Genomic DNA, 26,738 nt, shown 5'->3' on the forward strand with positions numbered 1-26,738 from the left:
GTGGGCCAGTTTAGAACTACTGCCCGGCTACCGCGTGGCCCAGATGGTAATTTCATTTTTTTACACGCGTCCACTACATGCACCGGAAACTTTCCAGTGCACGGCACTAACCGGGCAGTAATTGGCAATGTACGTGTGCTGATGATTACCGCTCGGTTAACACGTGAGACTTTACCACTAAGTCAATGGGTGGTGGTAAGGTCTCAGGCCAAAAATGGACACTCACCAATTTTTATTTTGCTGCACGTCCATTCCCCCCCCCCCCCCCCAAAATGCCTTTTTTGCAGGTGTGCTGAAAAATGGACCTGCGCATGTCAAATACACGTGTCTACACCAGCGCAGGCCATTTTTCAGCTCACCTTAGTAAAAGGATCCCTTGGTGATCAGGGTGTTAAGTAATTGGGTGTGCTATGAAAAGGTGCAAGTGAATGGACATAAGCTGCTGGCAATAGCAATCATACAGATTGCAAGGGGATTGCTATTGCTTCTGATCATGGAATGAGGCATGCTGTGAGTGAATGAGTAGGCATGTGCTGGGCTCATGCCAAGGGGGAAGCTCAAGCCAGTGACAGAAAAGGCTCGTGAGTGCCACTCTTAATAAAGCTGCAGCACTAAGAGAAAAACCATTGGCACTTGGGCAGCTCCAGGGGATTGCTCCGGCTGTAAAAAGGTTTCCTTGGAGAAGATATTTTTATGGGAATGGTTTTAAGGGAGTTAAGTGTAAAACACTGAGAGAAAACTGCAACAGATGGAAGTTTTTGTGCTTGGTTTTGAGTAAGTTTGGAACTTGTTTATACCTAACTGTCTAATAATTATTAATAATACAGATTTTAATTATTTTCCTGTAAAAGGAAAAATCATGTGAAAGTGAGGCAGCATGAATGAGGGAATGCAATTTCTGAATCCTAACTGGATAATACTTAAAAGAGTGACAGTGACTGAGAAACGTATATTGATTAGACACTGGTGTAATTGCAATTTAAAAAATATTAAAACTGACAAGGCAGGAAATTTTCCTTTGAGCTATATTAATAAAAGTCTAAGAAGCAGAGCTGATTTGCTTTGTTTGAACTGGGACATTTTATTGAAGTGAAACTGACTGATTCTGCAGGAAAAAAACAGAATGATATTCCTTACAAATTCAATGTTAATTAGTAAGTCACAGAAGAGTTTGAGAGTTTTACCTTTGTGAGAGAGAAAAGGTTTTTCCTTTGCAAGTCAACTCAGGGACGCTTTTACTAATCTGCGTAAAGCTCAATGCACGCCCAACACGCGCCAAAATGGAATTGCTGCCCAGCTACTGCATGGCTCTTACAGCAATTTCATTTTTGGCGTGCATCCGATACGCGCGGCCAAAAAATAATAATTTTTATTTTCGAACTTGCGTATCAGATGCACGCCAAGTGGCATTTGGCGCGTGTAGGTCATTACCACCTGGTTACCACGTGAGACTTTACTGCTAAGTCAATGGCTGGTCGTAAGGTCGCAGATCCAAAATGGACACGCAGCAATTTTGATTATACCACACTTCCATTTTTGGCAAAAATAAAAAAAGGGCTTTTTTACAGGCGCTCTGAAAAATGGATCGGCACATGCCCAAAACCCATGTCTACACTGCCGCAAGCCTTTTTTCAGGGCGCCTTAGTAAAAGGATCCCTCAGTGATGAGGTCTGGGCTGCCCTGCTATTGAACCAGAAGTAATATCCCAGAAATAGTCTAAGAGTTAAAGAGGGTGGTTAGTCAGAAACCCTTTGTATTTCATTTTATTTATGGACAGCTAGAAAAATAGTTATTATGCTTCCTGTGGAAGAAGAACACTAGTAAATAAAACTCCACATAAGAACATAAGAATTTGTCATACTAGATCAGAAAAATGGTCCGCCTGGCCCAGTATCCTGCTTCCAGCAATGGCCAAAGGTCACAAGAACCTGGCAGAATCCCAAAGAGTAATTACAAAAAGGGGGACACAGAATATGAACTCGCTCCTCAAGATAAATAATCAGAAAAAAGAGAGCCAAGCTAACATGACATAATCGAAACAGATATGGATACATCCAATATACACCAAAAGCATGGCTATTGGATCTCTTATAGCACTCAGCTATTTCAAATTCCAAGCCTATTTCATGCTAGCAATCACTTGAATTCAGAATCCAACATAAGTATTGCCATACTGGGACAGACCGAAGATCCATCAAGCCCAGCATCCTGTCTCCAACACTGGCCAATCCAAGTTACAAGTATCTGGCAAGATCCCAAAAGAGTACAATACATTTTATGCTTCTTATCCTAGAAATAAGCATTGAATTTTCACCGTAAATTTTAATAATGGCTTATGGACTTTTCTTTTAGGAAGCTATCCAAACCTTTTTTAAACCCCAGTAAGTTAACTGCTTTTACTACATTCCCTGGCAATGAATTCCAGAGTTTAATTACACGCTGAGTGAAGAAATATTTTCTCTGATTTGTTTTAAATTTACCACTTTGTAGCTTCATTGCATGCCCCCTAGTCCTAGTATTTTTGGAAAGAGTAAACAAGCAATTCACATCTACCCATTCCACTCCACTCATTATTTTATAGACCACTATCATATCTCCCGTCAGCCAACTTTTCTCCAAGTTGAAGAGCCCTAGCCACTTTACTCTTTCCTCATAAGGAAGTCATCCCATCCCCTTTATCATTTTTGTCACCCTTCTCTGTACCGCTTCTAATTCCACTATATCTTTTTTTAGATGCGGTGACCAGAATTGCACACAATATTTGAGGTGCAGTTGCACCATGGAGTGATACAAAGGCATTATAACATCCTCATTTTTATTTTCCATTCCTTTCCTAATAATGCCTAACATTCTATTTGCTTTCTTAGCCACTGCAGCACACTGAGCAGAGGGTTTCAGCGTATCATCAACGATGACACCTAGATCCCTTTCCTGGTCGGTGACTCCTAGTGTGGAACCTTTCATTACATAGCTATAGTTTGGGTTCCTCTTTCCCACATGCATCACTCTGCACTTGCTCACATTAAACATCATCTGCCATTTGGATGCCCAGTCTCCCAGTCTCAAAGAGGGTGGTTAGTCATTGGATCCTACCTGTCCTTCCAACTATTGCCCCATCTCCCTCCTCCCTTTCCTATCCAAGATACTTGAATGTGAGGTTCACCACTGTTATCTTGACTTTTTTTCATCTCAAGCTATTCTTAATCCACTTCAATCTGGTTTTCACCCTCTTCATTCAACTGAAACAGCACTTGCTAAAGTCTCCAATGACCTGTTCCTGGCCAGATCCAAAGGTCTCTATTCTATCTTCATCCTTCTCGATCTGCTGCTTTTGACAGTGTTGATCATCGCCTTCTCCTTGATACGCTGTCCTCACTTGGATCTCTCCCATCGCAATTTTAATGTATACTCTGGTGGATCCTCCTCCACTTCTATCCCACTATCGGTGTACCTCAGGGATCTGTCCTGGGACCTCTTCTTTTCTCCATCTATACTTCTTCCTTTGGTACTCTGATCTCATCCCATGGTTTTCAGTATCACCTTTGCGCTGATGACTCCCAGATCTACCTCTCTACACCAGAAATCTCAGCAGGAATCCAGACCAAAGTATCAGTCTGCCTGTCTGACATTGCTGTCTGGATGTCTCACCACCATCTGAAACTAAACATGACCAAGACTGAGCTTCTTATCGTTCCCCCTAAACCAACCTCTCCTCTTCCCCCAGCTGAAACGTGATGCAAATATATGTGCCTAAATTAGGCGTGTATCCTTGGTATTCTATAACAACACGTGTTCATTTTAGGAACGCCCACATTATGCCCATGGCCCTCCCATTTCTGCACCCCCTTTTTCAGATCACAGGTAAATATTAGGCATGGATCCTGTGCCTAAATTTAAGTGCTTAAATGCCAATTAAATCTAATTAGTGCCAATAATTGCTTGTTAAAAAGTCAACTATTGGTGCTAATTAACTTGTTATTCAAATAAATTGCACATGCAGTTTTTGGACACTTTTATAGAATTAGGAGGCTAGTGACTTTTGCACTTACATTATAGAATAGCACCTAACACTTATGCACATAAGTGCCAATTATTGGTGCCTCTGACACGTAAGTTCTAGTATTCTATAATATATGTGTGCATTTACCCATGGATTTTTAAAATTTATTTATTAATGCTTGTTTCCCACATTATCTGGATGTAAGTATCCAGTTCAATGTGGCTAACATTCAATAGATTCAATACATTGAAAATTATGAGAAAACAAAAAGTGATTACATGAGGACAAGATTAATAAACAATAAATAAGAATTAGCCTTACCAATAAGTCAGTAGCATTCTTAATGTAAGAATTTACTGAAAATTAAGGCTTTCAGGAACTTACGGAAGATCAGGTAGTTACTGATGAATCTTATTTCCCTTGGAATAGTATTCCACCATTTAGTACCCAGATGAGAAAAATCCCAAGTTGGTACGGACTTATATTTGATGTTTTTGTAACTGGGGAAGTGAAACATGAGGTAATCCCTTGCACCTGATACAGCATTATGAGCAGGTAGGTCTATCATGTCCATCATGTAATCTGGAGCCGATCCATATATGATTTTGTAAATGCATGTGCAAGTTTTGAAGATGATCCTCACTTTTACAGGAAGCCAATGTAGTCTAATGAGGAGTGGAGATGCCCTCTCAAATTTAGAAACTCTGTATATCAACCTAGCAGCTGTATTTAGAGTGTTTGTACTTTCTTTAATAGGCCTTTCTTGGTACCTAAATACACAGTATTGCAGTAGTGGAGCTGTGAGAGAACATGAGATATTTATGGCGCTCAGACTTAGGTGTGTAAATTTGAGTGCAATCCTGAGATGCGTATGCAATGTAATTGGCTAACGAGGCTTTAATGAACAATAATTGGCCACTATCAACCAATTATTGATGTTAATTGGCACCAATTAGGATTTGTGCATGCATCTGGTTGCATGGTATTCTATAACACTGGGTGCCCAAATCCCATAGCGCTCAACAGAGAAGGGTGTATGGCCATAATAGGGGCATGGGAGTGTCAGAGGTGTTCTGAAAAGTTATGCATGTTGTTACAGAATAAGAGTCAACATGCCAGTGGCATAGCTACGGGGGACCTTAGGGGTCCAGGCCCCTCCATCCCAGCTCCTGCTCCCCCAACCCTGATGGCCAGTCAAGTGCCTGTGTTTTAAGCACCACTGGCTACCCTCCTGCTCCCTGCACCGCTCCCTGCACTTCTGTCCCGCTCCCTTCACCGCTGTCCTTCAATTTTCCGGGCCGCTGGCAGCAACAATAAGGTAAACACACTGCTTTCGGCAGCCCGGAAACTTCCCTTGTGCTACAATTTCCTGTCCTGCCTAGGCGGGACGCTGAAACAGAGGGAAAGCTTCCTGGAGCCGCTGAAGACAGTGTGCTTACCTCACTGATACTGCCGGTGGCCCAGAAAATTGATGAAGGCAGCGGTGCAGGGAGTCAGAATAGCAGATGTCAAAAAGCTGAAGCCAATTAGGTCAGTCTCCCTTTCCCTCTTCTCTGTGCAGCTGTGGTCATCCCTGTTCACCCAAAACAAAGCAAGAAAACCTATGAGATGCTGTATCCACATTGTCATCCTTTATTGTTGGTATCATTTTTATTTGACCTCATTTATGTTTTTAAATGTGCCAGCTTTCCAGCATGTAGATGTACACAGGGGAAGTATTGGTAATTAATTCTAACTTTCCTGTTCTCCCACTCTAATTACTAAACTGTAACTGTAATGTATTTATTTTGATTTATTTTAATTAGTTCATTGTAAGCCACTTTGGGGCTGTAACACTATGGCAAAAGGCGGGGTATAAATGTACTGAAATAAATAAATAAATTGTAAATCATTGAATCATTTGGAGGGGCTGGTTATAGGGACCACTTGCATTCATACAGAAATGTTTTCACCTAGTAAAGGGCCACCAATACAGGCATCATGTTATGAGAATTAGGTACTTACCAATCAGACTTACTATTTATAAGTACAATTTTAAAAAATTAAAAAAAAAAAAACATTAGATTCAGACCTAGGAGCATTTAACATCCTTTTTTTCCTGTGCCTACATCAAAAGAAAAAGATGATATGTGGGAACTTGCTCCTTTTGTTTCGTGGATTGCAGTGGTATATGATAACAATGCACTTGCCTTTTTTTATTACTACTATTTCACAGAGAGGTATTGAATGTGGCAATATTGTCCAGTTCAGCACACTGTTAGTCACCAAGTTTATACAAAACTAATTATGTTCAGTGGAAAATAAATCTGTTGATTCAGGCTGCTTGGGTGAATATTCCATCACTGTTTCATTATTGCTACCAAGTATTACATATTAAGGGCATTTGCTTTAAACCTTGTTTTTTAATTCATTTATCCAGTCCTTACATGCACATGGTTTTACTTTTTAAGCCCAAAGGTAAATCCTAAGGGTGGATGAACATTAGGTATAAACTGTGTTGTTTCTGACTACTTGTTTTGGACTGCTTTGGGTCCTGCTGATCTGTACATCTGCTGTCTAGAATTTTGGAAGATGGAAATAAGAAAATAAAAATTAAGCTTTGGATGTACTCTGTAGAAGTTGTTTACTTTTGCAGTGTGGGTATAGATGCTTGTTCTGGTGTGTGCATGTTTATACATATGGCTATGATTCCTGAACATGTGGCATCATTACAGGACAGACTTTTAAATGCCCAGTTGGGTATATAGGCTAATCTCAACTTTGTTAAATGTTTCAGACATATCCATCTATTTGCTCCCATGATATAACTGGATTCTATTATTCTGTCTCGTTGCATTTTCAAATGCAAGCCACATTGAACCCGAGTTTGCTTGGGATAATATGGGACATAAATATAAAAAAAAAATCCTTTATCCTCCACCTTTTAAGACACTACCTATCCAGCTGGATAGTGATGGCACAAGGAAAGCAAGTTTGGTCCAGTGAAGACTAACTCAAAATAACCTGTTCCTTTGCTGGGCTCTAGTATTACCATATTGAAAATGCGACCATACCATGCCTCCATGGTTAGGTTACACTAAAAAGCTGGCAGGAGTCACTATGAGGCCCTTTTACAAAGGCGTACCAAAAAGCAGGCTGTGGTAGTGTGGGCACATGCATTGGACACATGCTGGACCATTTCTCCAGCATGTCTGGAAAAAAGGTTTTTTCGGGGGTGGACCGGGAAATGAATGTGTGGCAAAATGAAAACCAGCATGTGTCTATTTATGGCCCGAGCCCTTAATGCCACCCATTGACTTAGTGGTAAGGGCTCATACATTACCGACACGGTGACCGTCCAGCATGCACCAACTGCCGATTACCACCAGGAATGCCCCCGCGGTAGAAAATAGAAAATTATTTTCTACCGCGTGTTTTCAGCATGCACAAAACTCGGAATTAACACCAGGCGCATGCGCAGGAGGTAATGCCGATGTGATGGGCTAGGCCCTTACGCGTCTTTGTAAAAGGACCCCTATCCTGCTTATAATCGAACGAGAAAAACGCCCAAGTTCCGACCTAAATCGGGAGATGGACGTTTATCTCACAAAAACGAATAACGCGGTATAATCGAAAGCCGAACTTGGACATTTTCAACTGCACTCCATCGCGGAAGCGTACAAAGTTGACGGGGGCGTGTTGGAGGCGTGGTGAAGGCGGGACTGGGGCATGGTTATCACCCGAACAGAGATGGACGCCTTTCGCCGATAATGGAAAAAAAGTATGCGTTTGTAGCTAGAATTTAGGGCACTTTTCCTGGACCCTGTTTTTTCATGAATAAGGCCCCAAAAAGTGCCCTAAATGACCAGATTACCCCCAGAGGGAATCGGGGATGACCTCCCCAGACTCCCCTAGTGGTCACTAACCCCCTCCCACCACAAAAAAAATGATGTTTCACAACTTTTTATTTTCACCATCAAATGTCATACCCACCTCCCTGGCAGCAGTATGCAGGTCCCTGGAGCAGTTGTTAGGGGGTGCAGTGGACTTCAGGCAGGTGGACCCAGGCCCATCCCCCCCTACCTGTTACAATTGTGCTGCTTAATGCTTAGTCGTCCAACCTCCCCAAACCCACTGTACCCACATGTAGGTGCCCCCCTTCACCCCTTAGGGCTATAGTAATGGTGTAGACTTGTGGGCAGTGGGTTTTGAGGGGGATTTGGGGGGCTCAACACCCAAGGGAAGGGTGCTATGCACCTGGGAGCTCTTTTACCTTTTTTTTGTTTTTGTAAAAGTGCCCCCTAGGGTGCCCGGTTGGTGTCCTGGCATGTGAGGGGGACCAGTGCACTACGAATCCTGGCCCCTCCCACGAATAAATGCCTTGGATTTATTCGTTTTTGAGCTGGGCGCTTTCATTTTCCATTATCGCTGAAAAACAAAAACGCCCAGCTCACAAATTGTCGAATAAAACATGGACGTCTATTTTTTGCGAAAATACGGTTCGGTCCGCCCCTTCATGGACCCGTTCTCAAAGATAAACGCCCATGGAGATAGACGTTTTCGTTCGATTATGCCCCTCCACGTAACTTTGTTAGTCTAAGTGCTTTGAAGATACAGCTTACTGTTGTCCCACAAGTTTTTAACTTTTCTTGGGTATCCAGATCATTTATTTGTGGGTTTTATTTTGGGGTAGAAAGTGATCTTGTATTTTACTCCCTAAAGTAGATAATCCCTTTTTATTTTTATTTCTCCTGTGCTGTACTGCTTTCAGAGAATGTGATTTCTCAGTGTTTCCTGACAAAGACTGGTCCTTTATTCTGTAATTGGTGAGGATTGGTCTATGTTCTGTGAATGACCAAGGTGAGAGATTCAGCTGGCATGTAATTTGTGTGTGGATCCATAGGAGCCTGACTTTTCCAATAGGAAGCATACTGTGGTTCTTCACTGGTGCCTTTTTAAAAGTACTAATATTTGTGTGTTCTGAATTGTTACTGTTAAGCTTGCTACATAGGCTCTGAGAAGCTTCTTTGCGGGATTTAGTGTTACTTCGCGGAAACAGGATGTTACATCAGACAAGGGCGGGACACAGTGAGGGAGGGCCCGAAGGAAGGCGTTCTTGCCACTTTCACACGGAGGTGAGGCGCTGCATATTTGAATGCAGGGGGCCCGGTGACGGACGGAGGGGGGCTGTCGACGGAGCCAAGAGCAGGCAGGTGAGACCGGGGACTACAGCGCCGGCGGCCTAGGAGCAGGAGAAGAGAGACCCCGGCCCCCCTGGCCCCCCTGGCCCCCCTGCCCCCCCTTTCGGCAGCCCTGCAAGGAGCAACAGTGGGATTTGAATCCTGACTTCACTGATTCTCAGCCCCTTGAACTAACCACAAAAGGGGCTGTCATGGATTTGATATACCACTTTTCTGTGGTAAACTTTCTCTGTCCCTAGTGGACTCACAATCTAAGTGTTTGCATCTGAGACAGTGGAGGGTTAAGTGATTTGCCCAGGGTCACAAGGAGCTGCAGTGAGAATCAACCCCCCTTCCTTTGCTGGCACTAACCATTAGGCTACTCCTTACAAAGCTATTTTCAGACAGCTAATTTATTGTAACATGGAGTTAAGATTAAAAGAATAAATTTAATACTTACCTGAGGGGCCGTTTTTAGGGCTCTGAAGGGTCTCTGAGGTCTGCAGGAGCAGGCTGGGTGTCTGTGGGACATCTGGGGAATGTTTTCGGGTCCGGCTGGGCCTCCCCTGCGTTTTGAGGGGCCGGGGCCGTTTGGGAAAATTTTGGGCAGGGTTTGGAGAGGGCCCTGGGGTGTTTTTTTGTTGGCGCGGGTTTCAGGAGCGCTGCAGGAGGCAGAGTGAAGTTTTTGACTCCTGGGGACGATTGGCACGTTCCCGGGAGTGAAGAGGAGGTCAGGGGCATGTTTTTGCCGGATGTCGGCAGATGAGGGGGCAGCACGGCAAGTTTTGGGGCCCGGGAGCGATGGAGCACGTTCCCGGGCCTGAAGATGTAAACCGGAGCGAGGCAGGAGAGAGGCAGCGGTAGGCAGCACCGCGGGAGTCCGGGGCTGCGGTGGCCATGGACGGCGCTGAAAGCAGCGAGGGAAGTGGACGTCGGGCCCATTTTCCGGGCTGAAGAGGTGCGCTGCAGAAGGCAGCGATGCCAGTTTTTTTTAGAAGATGGCCGGTGAGGGGAAGAAGTCGGCGGGCGCGTGCATGAGGAGGCGCGCCTCATGCACGAACCGGCAACGCGCGTTTGTCCGACTAGGCCGAAGCCGGGGATTAAATTTTGGCCCGGCCACGGAGGTTATTTTGTTTTTTCTCCGTTCTTGAGGAGAGATCACCGGGACCGGAACTAGCGGGGGTCTTAGCGAAAGAGGAATTTCTTCTTTCAGGTAAGGGGGTATTTGGCCCCAAATTTTATTTTTTATATTATTTAAAATGTGATAATAGGTGTAGAGGGGCGTAGATTCTGAACGGTTTAACGGATTTAAATTCTGTTTGCAGATTTGTGTTCAGGGGGGTTAGTTTAGGTAAATTAGGGGGGGGTGTAATTTTAAAATTGGGGTTTAAGGGGTTAATTTAATAGGGGGACATTTTGGGGTGCTTCGGGGGGTTTAAATGGTCCGATTTTAATAATTTCGACATATTATGTCCGGGAAGGGGTCTTCTAATTTTTGGATAGGTTTTTGGGGAGTTTTGGGTTTTCGGAGGGGTGTTATGGGGTAATGTTTGATTGTGGGGTAAGGAAAGGGTTAATTTGAATTCTAAAAATATAGGGATTATGGGGAAATTTATATTAGGCGGCATGGAAATTTTGAAGTTAATTGGGAAGAGTTTAGGGGTAAAAATTGGGGAAAATATATGTTTTTAATGATTTTTAATGGGTAAACAGTTGATTAAAATGGAGAATGGAATTTTGGTTAGGGGTTCCATGATGGACAGGTGGAGGAATTCCAAATCAAGTAGAGCACCTGATTGGTTGCTTGGACGGCGGAATGTCCAGGGAAGCTCCGTTGTCTAGGCAACGGCCGAGTGGGCAGTTGGGGAGAGAGCTTCTGAACACAGAGGGAGAAGGGTGTGTGTGAAATAGCTGTGCGAAGTGAAGGTCTACAAAGTATGGAAATTGTGTAAATGACAAAGTTTAGTGAAAAAGTGAGTTTTATGGTGGAATGAAAGTGATTGAGAGGAAAACAATAAAAATTTTATGTATGAAAATTGAAATGAAAGTTGAGATAGGGGTTAAGTCTTGAGTGACTGGGGAGTGTACATGGGAAATTGAGAAGAGCTGTACAGAAGAGTGGAGCTCTCTGTGAGAATAGAAAAAAAAGTCAATTAGCATAGGAAATTTAGTCTAGGGTATTTGATTAATTTATTTTTATTATCTAGAATGGCCAGTGTATAATTTAAGCCCTTCTATTAGGTATCCAGAGAAAAAGTTAAGGAGTAAGGGTTTTCTCTTCAGTTACTTTGTTAAGGACAGGTTTAGGTGAAAGAAGAAAATCCTAAAAGAAAATTCTTGACCATAAGAATACTGAACTTATCAAGGGCCCCAACGTTTCAAGAAAGGTCAAAGAGCCAGCCAAGAACAAAGAAGACAACAGAGTGTGGTAAAGAAATTAAAGGAAAAGAGATAAAAGAAAATAAACTTAAACATACTTACCGTTATATTGTATAGAGTGGAGTCCAGGACCTGAAAAACAAAAGTGAAGAAAAGTATCAATTCTTTGAGAAAAGAGAAAGTGAAATAGACTTGCAAATAGATAAGAGACAAAGGAGAAACAAACGTTTGAATACTTATCTGATGTTTATAAAATGATGTTTTGTAACGAATAGAAGAGACGATAACCTAGAAAATAGAAATTAAAGTAGTTATTTTAGGAATATATATATATATTTGTTTATCTGACAAATAAATTGTTAAATATTAAAGTTTATTGAGGGCTGGTTATTTGGTTTAAAAATTGTTGTACCTTATATTTTCCCTTGTTCTGTCCTTATTTCCCTAAATTACCTCTTTTCCTATAATCTTTCCTATATTTTGGTGTGGACGCCGTCCTTTGGGAGTCAGACAGCCCGGATACAGGTCACCGACTACAGTTCGAGAGAAATTTTATTTGGAAATTGGGTGTGGTCTGCTCCTGAGGGGCGGAGTCCATGACATTATGTAGGTAAAATGTTTACCCATTGAAAATTGCCCCCCCCCCCCCCCATGTTAAAAAGGTCAAAAGAAAATGTGGACATCAATCTTTCTAACTCTTACATGCCAAATGAGCACTTTTCTCTTATATGTAGTTGACATCCCTATTTGACAATGATTTTTTAACATTTAAAATGTTCCCTAAATGTCAGCATTTGTTATTTCCTTATAAGACTGAGATTATGGTTGTGCAGCTGTTCTGTTCTGTGACTGGCAGCAGTATGATTGAATTTATTGATCACATTAATTAAATAATTCATTGAATGCATTGTTGGCTGCACTGTCACTGAATTCTAGGAACTATTCTGCCAGTTTTATGTTCATCAGCCTTGCTTTCTCTTTTCAGGAGCTTGTTGTAGCCATAATACCACCATTCTAAGCATGTCACTTTTGCCATGCCCTCACTTTTACCCTTTACCATTCTGGGTAGACGTGGGCACCTGGTATAAGAAGCTAAGGGAGGCTAACCAGCTGATTTTCGAAAGAGAAGGGTGCCCATCTTCCTACACAAATCGGGAGATGGGCGGCCTTCTCTCAGGGCCGGCCAAATTGGTATAATCGAAAGCCGATTTTGGCCGGCCTCAACTGCTTTCCTTCGCAGGGACAGCCAAAGTTCAAGGGGGTGTGTCGGCAGTGTACCGAAGGCAGGACAGGGGCGTGGTTAACAGATGGCCGCTCTCGGCCGATAAAGGAAAAAAGAAGGGCGTCCCTGACGAACATTTGGCCGACTTTACTTGGTCCCTTTTTGTTCACGACCAAACCTAGAAAATATGCCCGAACTGACCAGATGACCACCGGAGTGAATCGGGGATCACCTCCCCTTACTCCCCCAGTGATCACCAACCCCCTCCCACCCAAAAAAACTAATTAAAAAACATTTTTTTCCAGCCTCTATGCCAGCCTCAAATGTCATACCCAGCTCCATCACAGCAGTATGCAGGTCCCTGGAGCAGTTTTTAGTGGGTACTGCAGTGCACTTCAGGCAGGCGGACCCAGGCCCAATCCCCCCCCCCCCCCACCTGTTACACTTGTGGTGGTAAATGTGAGCCCTCCAAAACCCACCCGAAACCCACTGTACCCACATCTAGGTGCCCCCGTTACCCTTTAAGGGCTATGGTAGTGTTGTACAGTTGTGGGTAATGGGTTTTGGGGGGGTTGGGGGGCTCAGCACCCAAGGTAAGGGAGCTATGCACCTGTGATCAATTTGTGAAGTCTACTGCAGTGCCCCCTAGGGTGCCCGGTTGGTGTCCTGGCATGTGAGAGGGACCAGTGCACTACGAATGCTGGCTCCTCCCATGACCAAAGGGCTTGGGTTTGGCCGTTTTTGAGATGGCCAGCCTCGGTTTCCATTATAAGTGAAAACCAAGGCTGGCCATCTGTAGGGTGAGATAAATAATACCTAGGGCAACAGGTACCCACAGATTACTTATACCAAGATTCCCTGATGCATAAGTCTGCCTAACAGACTCACTAGCTCTGTCTAGGGTGAGATACAGGAATCTTGCTTCTGGCACCTCTCCAGGTGTTTTGGTGTGTAGAGTGAAAAAGAAAGACACAGCTGATAGATAGATAGATATATATATAGTAGCTTTATTATGGATAAGAAAATAGAAATACTCTGCGCTAGCTTATGCAATAAAAATATCCCTTACTGATATGAGCACTATCGAAAATATATTGTCTAAACTACACTCTGATTATCCTGAGACTAAGTACGGTAATGATTAGAACAGTACAAATGATAACCTAATAATCCTTATGAAACTTATCACATCTTATGCAAAATACACATTAGCTGCTTTCCTTGACCAAGGGCTGACATAAACCAGTCGTACTTAGATAAAACCACTTAGATAAAACCTAACCCCAGACCAGGAAATATATCACTGTGATCTTACCACGCTGTCGTGATGACGGCTTCAGATAAGACCGGAGCAGAATCTCCCCAGACGCTATTTTAGCTGTCTGTGTCTTATGTAGTGCAGGTCTTTATCAGCCCACGTAGGTTCCCGTCACTCCTTTGGTTATCAGAGCCAATATCTCTGCCACAGGTATTTGCACCAGGATGCAGGTCACGATGTGGGTATCATACAAAGTCTCTGGCTCCCCCCGAGCCTTGCTGGATTTCTCAGGTCCTCTTACCAGTTGCCCCTCTTCCAAGGGTCTCCGACTCACTAACTTACTTCTCTTCCCGCTTTCCCCGTACCTCTCGGTCAGGTGATGGTAGGAACCAATCATGATCTTGTCCAGTTCAGTACATGGCAAGAAGAGTTCTTTGTTTTGTGACCTTGGAGAATGGTAACTTCTGGAGCCATGTCTGCCTCCCTACTCCGTTCTCAGGGTGATAGAAGGGGGTGTTTAGAACACAGACTGTCCTTGGCTTTAGCAAGCCTGTCAGTGATTTTCCACAAGCTGAAGCTGGATCTTGCTGACACAGAGATGTTGCAGCAGCCATCTTATTATACCAAGATGTCATAGGCTTGTATAGGCCACGACCAGCTTAGGCTAGATCACAGGGAAATACCCCTACACATCTCTAAAGTCGGCAATCTCAACATTTCGGTCAACCTAAATGTTGAGATTTGGCCGGCCCCGACCGTATTGTCGAAACGAAAGATGGACGCCCATCTTGTTTAGATAGTATGGGATGCTCCGCCCCTTCGCTGGGGTGCCCGTAAAGATGGGCGCCTTAAAGATGGGTGCCCAGTTCGATTATGCCCCTCCATGCCTCCCTAGCCCAAGCTATGACTTTCCCCACCTGCCCCCACTCCAAAGGTTTTAATTTGCTGTGTTCTACCTAGCTGTGCCCTATACCCCACCCTAGTCCTGCCCACTTCAGACTCCCAAACAGTCATCACTGATTGCCTACACAGTAGAAGAGCATAGAAGTCTCCCCTCCCACCACCATTTATATTGTATTACCTTTCCTCTCCCTTGTTCCTATCACCTTTTAATATGACTGCTGTGTTTTTTTCCCAATACTTGATTAGTTATCATACATTCTTATGCCTAGTCAAAACTTATGCAATTAATACAGACATTCATAAAATAACTTTAACATCCAGGTTGTCAAGCCTTTTGGACTGTACTAATCGGTTTGTTTTCTCTGCAGCTGTGTAGTCATATTTATATATTAAGCAGATATTATGCTATCAGAAATATTTTATTTAGTCTACATGCATTCTTCCAATTAGGATGAATCATTTGTAGCACCAATGCCAACAATGTGTCAAATAGCCTATAGCATTTTTTATATATTTCATGGCAGCGCTACAGATCAAAGTACAACCATTCAAAAGAGATGTCAGGTTGTTATATTTATACTAATGTAATTCAAACCTTCCCTGGATGTCTGTGAACAAAAAAATCTTACAGGAGACAGAAGTATAATGCTATATTGTTTGTTACCATACTGTATATATTTCTTACCAGATAAAGAGCTACAACTATATTACTACTACTACTACTATTAAACATTTCTATAGCGCTACTAGACTTACGCAGCGCTGTACAAATGAACATGAAAAGACAGTCCCTGCTCAACAGAGCTTACAATCTAAATTGGACAGACGAACAGACAGCTAGGGGTGGGGAAATTGCAGTGGTAGGGGTGATAAGTGAGGGTGTTGAGTAAGAGAGTCATGGTTAGGAGTCGAAAGCAGTAACAAAGAGGTGGGCTTTAAGCCTAGACTTGAAGACAGCCAGAGACTGAGCCTGACGTACTGGCTCAGGGAGTCTATTCCAGGCATAGGGAGCAGCGAGATAGAAGGAACGGAGCCGGGAGTTAGCAGTGGGGGAGAAGGGGGACGACAGGCAGGGCCGTGCCTAGGGTCTCTGGCGCCCCCCCCTGCAGCCTATCAGTTGGCGCCCCCCCTGCAGACTATCAGTTGGCGGCGGCCCTCCCCCCCTCCCCTCCCCTCCCCCCCCCCCCCCTGAAAATGATCGCTCACCACTTGCCACACTGACAGGAATTGTCAGCAATATTCTTAGAAACAAATTGCTATACATTGCAAAATAAGATAGCAGATGTAAATTCTCTAAGTGGACATATTTCGCTATGATCAGTATTATAGGCTGATCTCTGCCCCTGATCCATCAGGTTTTGTCTGGATAAGGGAAAGGATATGAATTAGCTGGGGAATAAGGCTGTTCTCTTTTTTTCATATATGTTCAATTAGAATGGCATTTTCTGATATACCAAATATGTGCATCTTCAGCGGCACTCTACATATTTTATAAAAGACTCAGAGCTTTCTGTAGCTTTTATTAAATACTAGTAAAAAAGGCCCGTTTCTGACACAAATGAAACGGGCGCTAGCAAGATTTTCCTCGGAGTGTGTATGTTTGGGAGAGTGTATGTGAGAGTGACTGTGTGAGAGTCAGAGTGAAAGTGTGAGTGTGTGTGTGTGTGAGAGAGAGAGAGTGAGTCTGGGTGTGAGTGTGTTTGTGAGAGAGTGTGTGTGTGAGAATGAGAGTGTGTGCAAGTGTATATGTGAGACACAGTGTGAGAGAGAGTGTGTGTGTGTGTGTGTGTGTGCGAGAGAGAGAGAGTGTGTGTGAGACACAGATTCTCTGTGAGAGTGAGTGTATGAGACCAAGCGAGTGTGTGAGTGACTGTGTGGCACATAGAGAGTGAATGTGATACAGTGTGAGACAGAGTGTGTGAGAGTGAGAGTCAGAAAGACATTGTATATGAGAGCGAGAGTGTGAGCCTTGCCCTCCCAATCCATGCCCATCTGTCCCCTGCCCCCTCCATTCATCCTTTTCCAGCAATTCCCCTCTCTCCCTGAGCCCTGCCCTCCCAATCCATGCCCATCCATGCCCATCTGTCCCCTCCATTCATCCCTATCCAGCAATTCCCCTCTCTCCCTGAGGCCTGTCCTGCAATCCATATCCATCCATGCCCATCTGTCTCCTCCATTCATCCCTTTCCAGCAATTCCCCTCTCTCCCTGAGCCCTGCCATCCCAATCCATGCCCATCCATGCTCCTCTGTCCCCTGCCCCCTCCATTCATCCTTTTCCAGCAATTCCCCTCTCTCCCTTCCATGACCCCCCCTCGCATCCATGCTTCTCTCTCTCCCATGTCCCAGCCTGGCCCGCCCTCTTCTCCCCCCCCTTCACATCCATGCCCCCCCCCTTCGCATCCATGCTGTCGTTTCTCCCCTGCCCTCCCGCTCCCATTGTTCAACTTTACTGCCCACCCTCTTCTCTCCCCCCAACATCCCTTTTTTTTTCTTTTTAAATTTACCTCGGTGGCGGTTCTGGCAGCGCAGCGTCAGGGAAGGAGGTGGCGCTCCCGACGTCTAGCCTTCCCTTCGCTGTGTTCCGCCTTCTTCTAATGTCATCCTTGACGTCAGAAGAAGGCGGAACACAGCGAAGGGAAGGCTAGAGACGTCGGGAGTGCCGCCTCCTTCCCTGACGCTGCGCTTTGTTTGCTTTTTTTCTGCCCTTGACGTCATGACGTTTGCCCTCGACGTCATGACGTTTGACGCTTGGGCGGGGCAGAGACGGCTGGCAGCCTGGCTGGCTTCACACCATGAATCCACGAACCCTACAGGGAGTGTTTGAGTGGCTTCAGAACGTTGTCTTCAGAACGTTCACGGTGCGTTTCATTATATTAGATTTCCATATTTTTAAATGAGCAGACTTAGACATGTATCTTCACCTAAACAACCTATATAAAGTAATCCTCTATATGCTACAATACAGGCTATCATAAGTATATGAATATAAACATTTCACTGAAAACAATGAATTGAAAAAGCTGTAAGATTAATTTTTTGCCACATACTGGTATATATATATCCTAGGTATGATCTCTCAAGTACCAATTGAAAAGGGGAAACAGGTTCATTACCTGTCCTTGGTGGTACAGCTACAGAACCAGCATGTGATGGTGTAGCTGAATGAAAAGAGACAAAAAAAATTATTCTCCACAAATAAAGTGGAGCTCAGGAAGTCGAAAGGAAAACATCAGTAACATACGCTCTGCATCCAAGAGGGCCATTAGTTCTACTTCAGGGAATTCCCCAGTATATTCATCTACTGGCAGGAAAACTGGACTGGAGGAGTCAGATCTTTAGAAAGACTAATGTGTAGCCTCCTACACTCTACAAAAGATATTACAGAAGGAAGGAATACAAGGGAGACAAGAACAACCAATAAAATGTGAAGGCTATTAGAGCACATTTCACTAACGTTCAGCACTACGGTCAAGACAGATAGGCTCACTGAGCATGACTTTCAGCTGGATAGGTATGGCCAACAATAACCAGGTAAAAAGTACAAGTGCTGAAATTTATTTATGATGTGATTCTGGCCTGGCTTCTTCGGTTTTTATTTTGCATTTTTATTCAAAACAATGCATACACTGTTTGGTTTTAATGGGCAGAAGATATTGTGAGGCTAAACTACTTCAACTTGTCAGTATTGACATATTCTTTCAGACCAATAGATTTATTGAATATTCGGGGAGCAGCGTCATGGATGACGTGACGGCAATCTTGGAAAAAGGGAGAAATTGCACATGTGTCTCTCTTTTGTAGCGATAACTCTCTACTGACAGCATTTTCCAGCTTATCAAGTAAGAACTAATTTGATCATGGAGCGGCATTTTTGTGGCTTCAAACATTAACTATTTTACCGCACTTCATGGTGTTCTCTTGTTACAGCAATTGTGCAGATGCTTACTAGAAAACCAGCAGTATTATCAGGGTAAGCACATCTATGGCAGCGGTATTTGCAGCTTAGTTCTCTTGGGGCCCTGATTACTAAGCAGTGTTATAGGTGTGTTAACATTTTTAACACGTTAACCACGTACACGTGTTAATCATGTACGTGCCTACAATATCCTTATAGGTGCCTACATGGTTAGCACACACGCTAAGTGTATGCATGCTAAAAACACTAACGCACCTTAGTAAACAGGGCTCTTGGATTGTTAAACGGCCACTCACTTTTTTATTCACATCAGCGTTTCACATGCTCAGCACTTTGGCATGTGTTGCACAGTTTGTACACTATTTCTTAATTTATGGATAATAATGCACTGATAATTGTGCCTATGTTGTAACCTATTTAGGCTATAGAAAGGACTTTTTTCCTGTTAGGCACTTTTTAAGAGGTGAATGATTTCATTGTTATTGGATTTTGGTGGGGTAAGCTCTTCTGAACAGGTCTGTTTTTAGTGCTTTCCGGACGTTCGAGTGGTCAAGTGTGGTTTTTACTGCTTTTGGTAGTGCGTTCCACAGTTGGGTGCTCAAGTAGGAAAAGCTGGATGCATAAGTGGATTTGTATTTAAGTCCTTTGCTGCTTAGGTAGTGGAGGTTTAGGTATGAATGTGCTGATTTTATGGTGTTTCTGAGTGGCAGGTCAATGAGGTCTGTCATGTATCCCGGTGCCTTGCCGTATCCTTGCGGTACTCCACAGTCTGGTTTCCAGGGTGACGATATGTTTGTGCTTGATTTCACTTGGTATGTTCTGGTGGTTAGAAAGCCCTTGATCCAGTTGAGAGTGTTACCACCAATTCCGAAATAATCTAGGAGTCTTAGCAATATGTTATGGTTAACCATGTCAAACGCACTGGACATATCAAATTGAAGGAGGAGAATACGTTTGCCTATTGCTATCTCTTGCTTGAATTTAGTTAGGAGAGTAAGTAGTACTGTTTCGGTGCTGTGTTGGGGTCGGAATTCTGATTGTGATTCATGTAGTATAGTGAATTTGTTTATGTAGCCGTTGAGTTGTTTGGTCACCAGTCCTTCCATAAGCTTGACTACTAATGGGATAGATTCCACTGGGCGGTAGTTGGTGATATCATTTGTTTTTTTCTTGGTGTATTTTGGTATTGGGGTGAGCAGGATATTGCCTTTTTCTTTAGGGAAAATACCCTGCTGAAGCATGAAATTTAAGTGGGGTATAAGATCTACTATGATCTATTAAGAATCTATTTACATTCTTAAAGTGGATTTGCATTTTATGTCCTTCCTTTTATATATATAGTTATTATTTTTTAAGTGTTAACCTATGTTGTTATATTTTTATGTTAGTAATTTATGGGAATTCATTTGTATACATATTTTTTAGATGTGCTATATCAATGTATGATATGTTATTTTATGTTTTTGCACTATTTTTATAGACCCCTGATGCAGACGGACTCTTGCCAAAACACAGCCTGTGTCAGGTCATTCTTTGAATACATTTCTATTCATTGTCTCAGTCTTGAAGACCCTTGTTTGCTTTTTTTGTTCTGTAATTAGCACTCACACACGTTCTGGCAGGTGCTTTGCATCTGCACATTTCTATACACTTGAAGGGTGATTTAATAAGAGGGCACCTGGTAGGAGCTTATTCTGTACAAAACATAGGTGCCTACTTTCCTTTATAGAATACTAGCCTAACCGGGTGTATATGTGCCCAGCAGTTAGGGGCAAGGTCCAGAGCTGGCGTAACTATGCATGCTTAAATGCTGAAGATACACACATAGTTTATAGTATTCTAAAAGGTGCATGCATAAGTGCAAGGCCACCGAAAGACAAATCCAGGTGTGGGGCAAACACCCCCAGACCCCCCCCCCCCTTACTTGCTTAATACTTGCACAGGTCCTTCTTCCTGCCACGTTCTCTCCCGTGTTTGTGGAAACAGGAAGTACTTCACACAGGAGGCGGGACAAGGCAGGAAGAAGGACTTGTGGCTGGCAGATCAGAGTTATCATGATAACCCAGTACTGTGGCACATAGGAGCAGAAGACCAATCAGACATGCCGGCACCGGATGGGGCCCCCTTGGAGGCCAGGCCCTGGGGAACCTTGGCCCCCCTGCCCTTATGTGTGCCCCCCCCCCCCCAAATACGTACTATGCAAGATAGAAGATAGACACATACTATGCAAGGTAGGCATTCTCAACATTTACACATGTGCCCCCAGATTCTATATATGGTGACTAAAGTTGCATACACAAATCAGTGCACATAGCTAATTTGCATATGCAACTTAACTGATTAATGAGCCAAGCAGTGCCAATAATTGGCTGCTAACAACCAATTATTGGCATTAATTGGGAGTTAGAATCACATAATATTCTATAACACTGTGTGCAGAACTCCTATTGTAATATGGGGTTAAAAAAAAGAAAAATAAATAAATAAATGCTTACCTGGATCTCCGGAGGCTGCAGGAGCAGGCAGCGCTGTTTTGGGAGGCTTTTGGGTTGTTCGGGGGGTTTTGGTTGGGTCCGGGGCATCTAGTGGTATTCGGGGTCTGTTTGGGGGCTGGATGACCTCTGATGGTGGTAGTCTGGAGGGAGGAAACCAGAGAGACACTGCGAGAGGCAGCGCAACGATTTTCGGGGGTCTTGAGGAGGAGACTGCGACTTTGCAGTTCCTCCAGCTGCTGGGAGTAAACGTGGGCCTGAGGAACGCGTCGGGAGGAATATTGCTGTCATTTCTGGACTCCCGGGGACAATTGGGCACGTCCCCGGGAATGAAGAGGCATTCGGGCCTTGCTGAAGGCCGGGGGGGGGGGGGAAGCAGAGGAAGATCGTGGCGCCGGGAGAGAGACGGCCATTTGGGTGGCCGGCGATTCTGGGGCCATCAGAGCGGGTGGCGGAGGAAAGTCCGGGACGCTCCAGTGCTCCCAGTGAAGAGAGGAGGCAGGCAATGCCTCAGAGGAGTTGTTGGCTGCACTGTCACTGAATTCTAGGAACTATTCTGCCAGTTTTATGTTCATCAGCCTTGCTTTCTCTTTTCAGGAGCTTGTTGTAGCCATAATACCACCATTCTAAGCATGTCACTTTTGCCATGCCCTCACTTTTACCCTTTACCATTCTGGGTAGACGTGGGCACCTGGTATAAGAAGCTAAGGGAGGCTAACCAGCTGATTTTCGAAAGAGAAGGGTGCCCATCTTCCTACACAAATCGGGAGATGGGCGGCCTTCTCTCAGGGCCGGCCAAATTGGTATAATCGAAAGCCGATTTTGGCCGGCCTCAACTGCTTTCCTTCGCAGGGACAGCCAAAGTTCAAGGGGGTGTGTCGGCAGTGTACCGAAGGCAGGACGGGGGCGTGGTTAACAGATGGCCGCTCTCGGCCGATAAAGGAAAAAAGAAGGGCGTCCCTGACGAACATTTGGCCGACTTTACTTGGTCCCTTTTTGTTCACGACCAAACCTAGAAAATATGCCCGAACTGACCAGATGACCACCGGAGTGAATCGGGGATCACCTCCCCTTACTCCCCCAGTGATCACCAACCCCCTCCCACCCAAAAAAACTAATTAAAAAACATTTTTTTCCAGCCTCTATGCCAGCCTCAAATGTCATACCCAGGTCCATCACAGCAGTATGCAGGTCCCTGGAGCAGTTTTTAGTGGGTACTGCAGTGCACTTCAGGCAGGCGGACCCAGGCCCAATCCCCCCCCCCCCCCCCACCTGTTACACTTGTGGTGGTAAATGTGAGCCCTCCAAAACCCACCCGAAACCCACTGTACCCACATCTAGGTGCCCCCGTTACCCTTTAAGGGCTATGGTAGTGTTGTACAGTTGTGGGTAATGGGTTTTGGGGGGGTTGGGGGGCTCAGCACCCAAGGTAAGGGAGCTATGCACCTGTGATCAATTTGTGAAGTCTACTGCAGTGCCCCCTAGGGTGCCCGGTTGGTGTCCTGGCATGTGAGAGGGACCAGTGCACTACGAATGCTGGCTCCTCCCATGACCAAAGGGCTTGGGTTTGGCCGTTTTTGAGATGGCCAGCCTCGGTTTCCATTATAAGTGAAAACCAAGGCTGGCCATCTGTAGGGTGAGATAAATAATACCTAGGGCAACAGGTACCCACAGATTACTTATACCAAGATTCCCTGATGCATAAGTCTGCCTAACAGACTCACTAGCTCTGTCTAGGGTGAGATACAGGAATCTTGCTTCTGGCACCTCTCCAGGTGTTTTGGTGTGTAGAGTGAAAAAGAAAGACACAGCTGATAGATAGATAGATATATATATAGTAGCTTTATTATGGATAAGAAAATAGAAATACTCTGCGCTAGCTTATGCAATAAAAATATCCCTTACTGATATGAGCACTATCGAAAATATATTGTCTAAACTACACTCTGATTATCCTGAGACTAAGTACGGTAATGATTAGAACAGTACAAATGATAACCTAATAATCCTTATGAAACTTATCACATCTTATGCAAAATACACATTAGCTGCTTTCCTTGACCAAGGGCTGACATAAACCAGTCGTACTTAGATAAAACCACTTAGATAAAACCTAACCCCAGACCAGGAAATATATCACTGTGATCTTACCACGCTGTCGTGATGACGGCTTCAGATAAGACCGGAGCAGAATCTCCCCAGACGCTATTTTAGCTGTCTGTGTCTTATGTAGTGCAGGTCTTTATCAGCCCACGTAGGTTCCCGTCACTCCTTTGGTTATCAGAGCCAATATCTCTGCCACAGGTATTTGCACCAGGATGCAGGTCACGATGTGGGTATCATACAAAGTCTCTGGCTCCCCCCGAGCCTTGCTGGATTTCTCAGGTCCTCTTACCAGTTGCCCCTCTTCCAAGTGTTTAAATCCCCTCTCTTATAGACCTCTTTCTGACTCCGTCACACGGGGGACTAAAGGTACTTATTTCATATATCAGGTTCTGTATAGTTTCTCTAACCTCCATTGTCACCCAATCACAAGGGGGTGGCATTAGGAGCCGTAATTGAAAACTAATTCCCATAACTACTGCTTTCTGTTTTTCTGGATCTAGGTATATTCTGGGCCATTTATGTTCCCACATAAATCTTATTAAACATCTGTCTAAGTTTCTGCAAAGACTGAGTGTCACTTGTATTTGATCTACCTTGTAGGCTAAATGTAAGGTAAAGAGAAGATAGAATCAATAAAAATAAAGACAGAGATAGGTTTAGATAGATAGATACATTTTATTTCTTACCCAAACACAAGTCTTCAAGTTGATACAAATACAGACATCAGATTCTGGGTTTATCTGCACAGCGCCCTGCCGTCTGAGAGAAGCGTTGGGAGGAGTTCCAAACTAAGGCAAAATCTCCCCTCTTTTATACACAAACCTCTCCATAGAAGTGAATGGTGAGAAACCTTGCTCCTAATCTTTCTCACTTTCTGAGATCATACTTTCCCACGCGGTCTGCTGTCTGATGTGCCCACCTCCTTCCGTTCTCAGCTACTGCTAATTATCAACATGTCTTGGGAAGCGTTGAGATAACAGTTTCACATCTTCCGGCTGCAATACTTTTCATACCTTTCATACTTTTCATACCATCTCATGAACTCTGTATTACCTCTGTATCATTGTATACCAAAACTAATAAGCTCCATTTTATTCATCTGATCCATCATTCTTTCATTACAGGTGCTGTATATGATTTAAAAATTGTACCAATTTGTGGCAGGACTCATTGTTCAGACCTGCTTTTTGCAGATTCTCAAATATTAAATCATTTACTTGTTGTTTGGCCTAATCAGTACTTTTTCAGTTGTTTTAGGCTGCATAGCTTTGGCCATCACTATTCCAGTGGTAGCCTTAAAGCCAGGCCATATATTAACATTCCCCTCTTCACCCTATCCCATAGGGTGACACCAGGGTTAACGTACCTTGGTACCATCCGTTCCAGAAGGTATTCTATGAGGCCATCAAATTATCTGAGTCTTAAGATCAACTGGTACAATTTGTTTAGTTTTCGGTTGAGACTTACTCAAACCTGTAGCGAGAAATGTTTTTATGAATGGGACTAATCCATGAGCTCATTTACAAAATCCCATGAAATATAGGTATGCGGGTAATAGCAATTTCAGGTGGATCATACTAATAGGCTGTTTAAGGTTGTAGGTATTCAGAATCCTTAAACAGGTCGGGATTCCTGGACCTTACTAGTACTCATCATTGGCATCCAATCATGAGCACTAATAAGTGGATAGCAAGTATGAGGTTGCCTCATACAGCAAAAATGGTCAATCCTAGGAAAATTTATATTAACCAAGGTCATGCATGGATCTTGACATATGCATAATGACCTGGAAGTATGGGAAGCATTGTATATATCCGTTACCCCTCTTGGAGCTTAGTCAGACCTACAGAAAGACATGCAGCTCAAGTAAGCCTACACCAAAGTTAAACAATTGCATAACAGGTTGATACTAACAGAGTTTACATCTACATTATGATATCTTAGCCAGTATTAGGGTTTGATGTTGCCCTTGTATCTGAACAATATCAATTTCAATTTAAATTACATAAACAGAAATAACGGGGAAACTCGTGGAAAAACAATTAGAACAATTAAAGGAAATAATAGGAAAATAAAAATAAAACCTTTTCAATATCTAGACAGGATTGCTGCTAAACTGAAAATAAAACAAAATATGAATCTATAATGTCCATAAACAGCAACAGTAATTCTCAAATTAAGTATCAGTTCTAACTTCTCTTTCATCGATCATGGTTGAGGCGGTGGAAGCGCTGAAGAATCTGGACGGAGATCTGGAAGATCTAACAGGGCTGGGTTTTCAGGCTGGCTTGCTGAAGGAAGTTGCCGGTCTTGAGATGGTTAGGCTCGTAACATCTGGTTCTATGGCTGAGTAAACACGTATATCTTTCACATGGACCCAAGACTTGTGGTCCAGTAGTTTGCAAGGTGTAAAGGTCATTGCCACAACCTTGGGGGATCTAACATCATTTGGGCCAGGATAGATTTTGAAGACGTACTTGTGGTGTACAAACTGGGATCTTTCCATGTCTTTATTCTAGGCATACACCATCATAATCAGTCCATCAAGAGCCAGAGGCTGGCAAAGGAATAAGCAAAATAACTGTATGCCTGAATGATACATTGCTATATTTTAGTGGGCATAATCAGTGTGAATTGAATAGACATGAAAGACAATGTCAACATGGAGAAAACAGTGCTAATTAGGTGCAAAAGCAAAGGGGAACCCAGAAGGGTTCAATAATGAAAAGCCAATTTACAGAAATGCAAGACAGATTGGTAATTATTACAAAGGCATGATCAAATAACAATGGTAAAGTATATGGAACAAAAGAGAAGATTAAAAAAAACAATTAGAATTTAGAGATGATGGTAAATGTTCAACTATTGATGTATGGAGGGCAATGCATCGCAATCTATCGCCAATAGATATGGAATCTTCACCTACGATGACTACCATTCACCAAGGGTTGAGCCCTCAGCTGCAGGAGGCCAGCAGGACTTACGAGTTAGATGATTCAGAAAGAAGGGTAGCTTAGGAAATAGTCATAATCAAAGCAGAAGACTAATGTGCAGAAATTTAAAACTCATAACTAGTCCAGGTGATGGAAGTATCTTCTGGAATCACGGTCGATGTTTGTTGTAAAAGAGAGCTCATATGTAAAGTGTCATGTAAGTTCTGGAAAAGATGAGCCTGCAAAAATATTTAATATAGCAGAATATTTAAGAGCATAACCAAGAAGGTCTAAATTAAGGACATCATTTGGACAAAAGAAAATTCTCATTGGAGAAGTTGGTGCTCCTTTTCTTGCCAGAGGTCAGTT

At 43.5% G+C, this 26,738-nt stretch overlaps 1 protein-coding gene across 2 annotated transcripts in view; it reads left to right on the plus strand.

Moving 5' to 3' along the window:
* Positions 1-650: 650 nt before the first annotated feature.
* STMN2 (stathmin 2) overlaps positions 651-26,738 on the plus strand; it is a 300,139-nt gene continuing 274,051 nt past the window's right edge. For both annotated transcript variants that reach the window (XM_030215819.1, XM_030215837.1), the window contains exons 1-2: positions 651-774; positions 4,445-4,555. The gene's annotated coding sequence lies outside the window, so the exon portion shown is untranslated. The remainder of the gene's footprint in view (positions 775-4,444; positions 4,556-26,738) is intronic.

This window comes from Microcaecilia unicolor, chromosome 1 (assembly GCF_901765095.1).
Source record: "Microcaecilia unicolor chromosome 1, aMicUni1.1, whole genome shotgun sequence".
Taxonomy (NCBI): domain Eukaryota; kingdom Metazoa; phylum Chordata; class Amphibia; order Gymnophiona; family Siphonopidae; genus Microcaecilia; species Microcaecilia unicolor.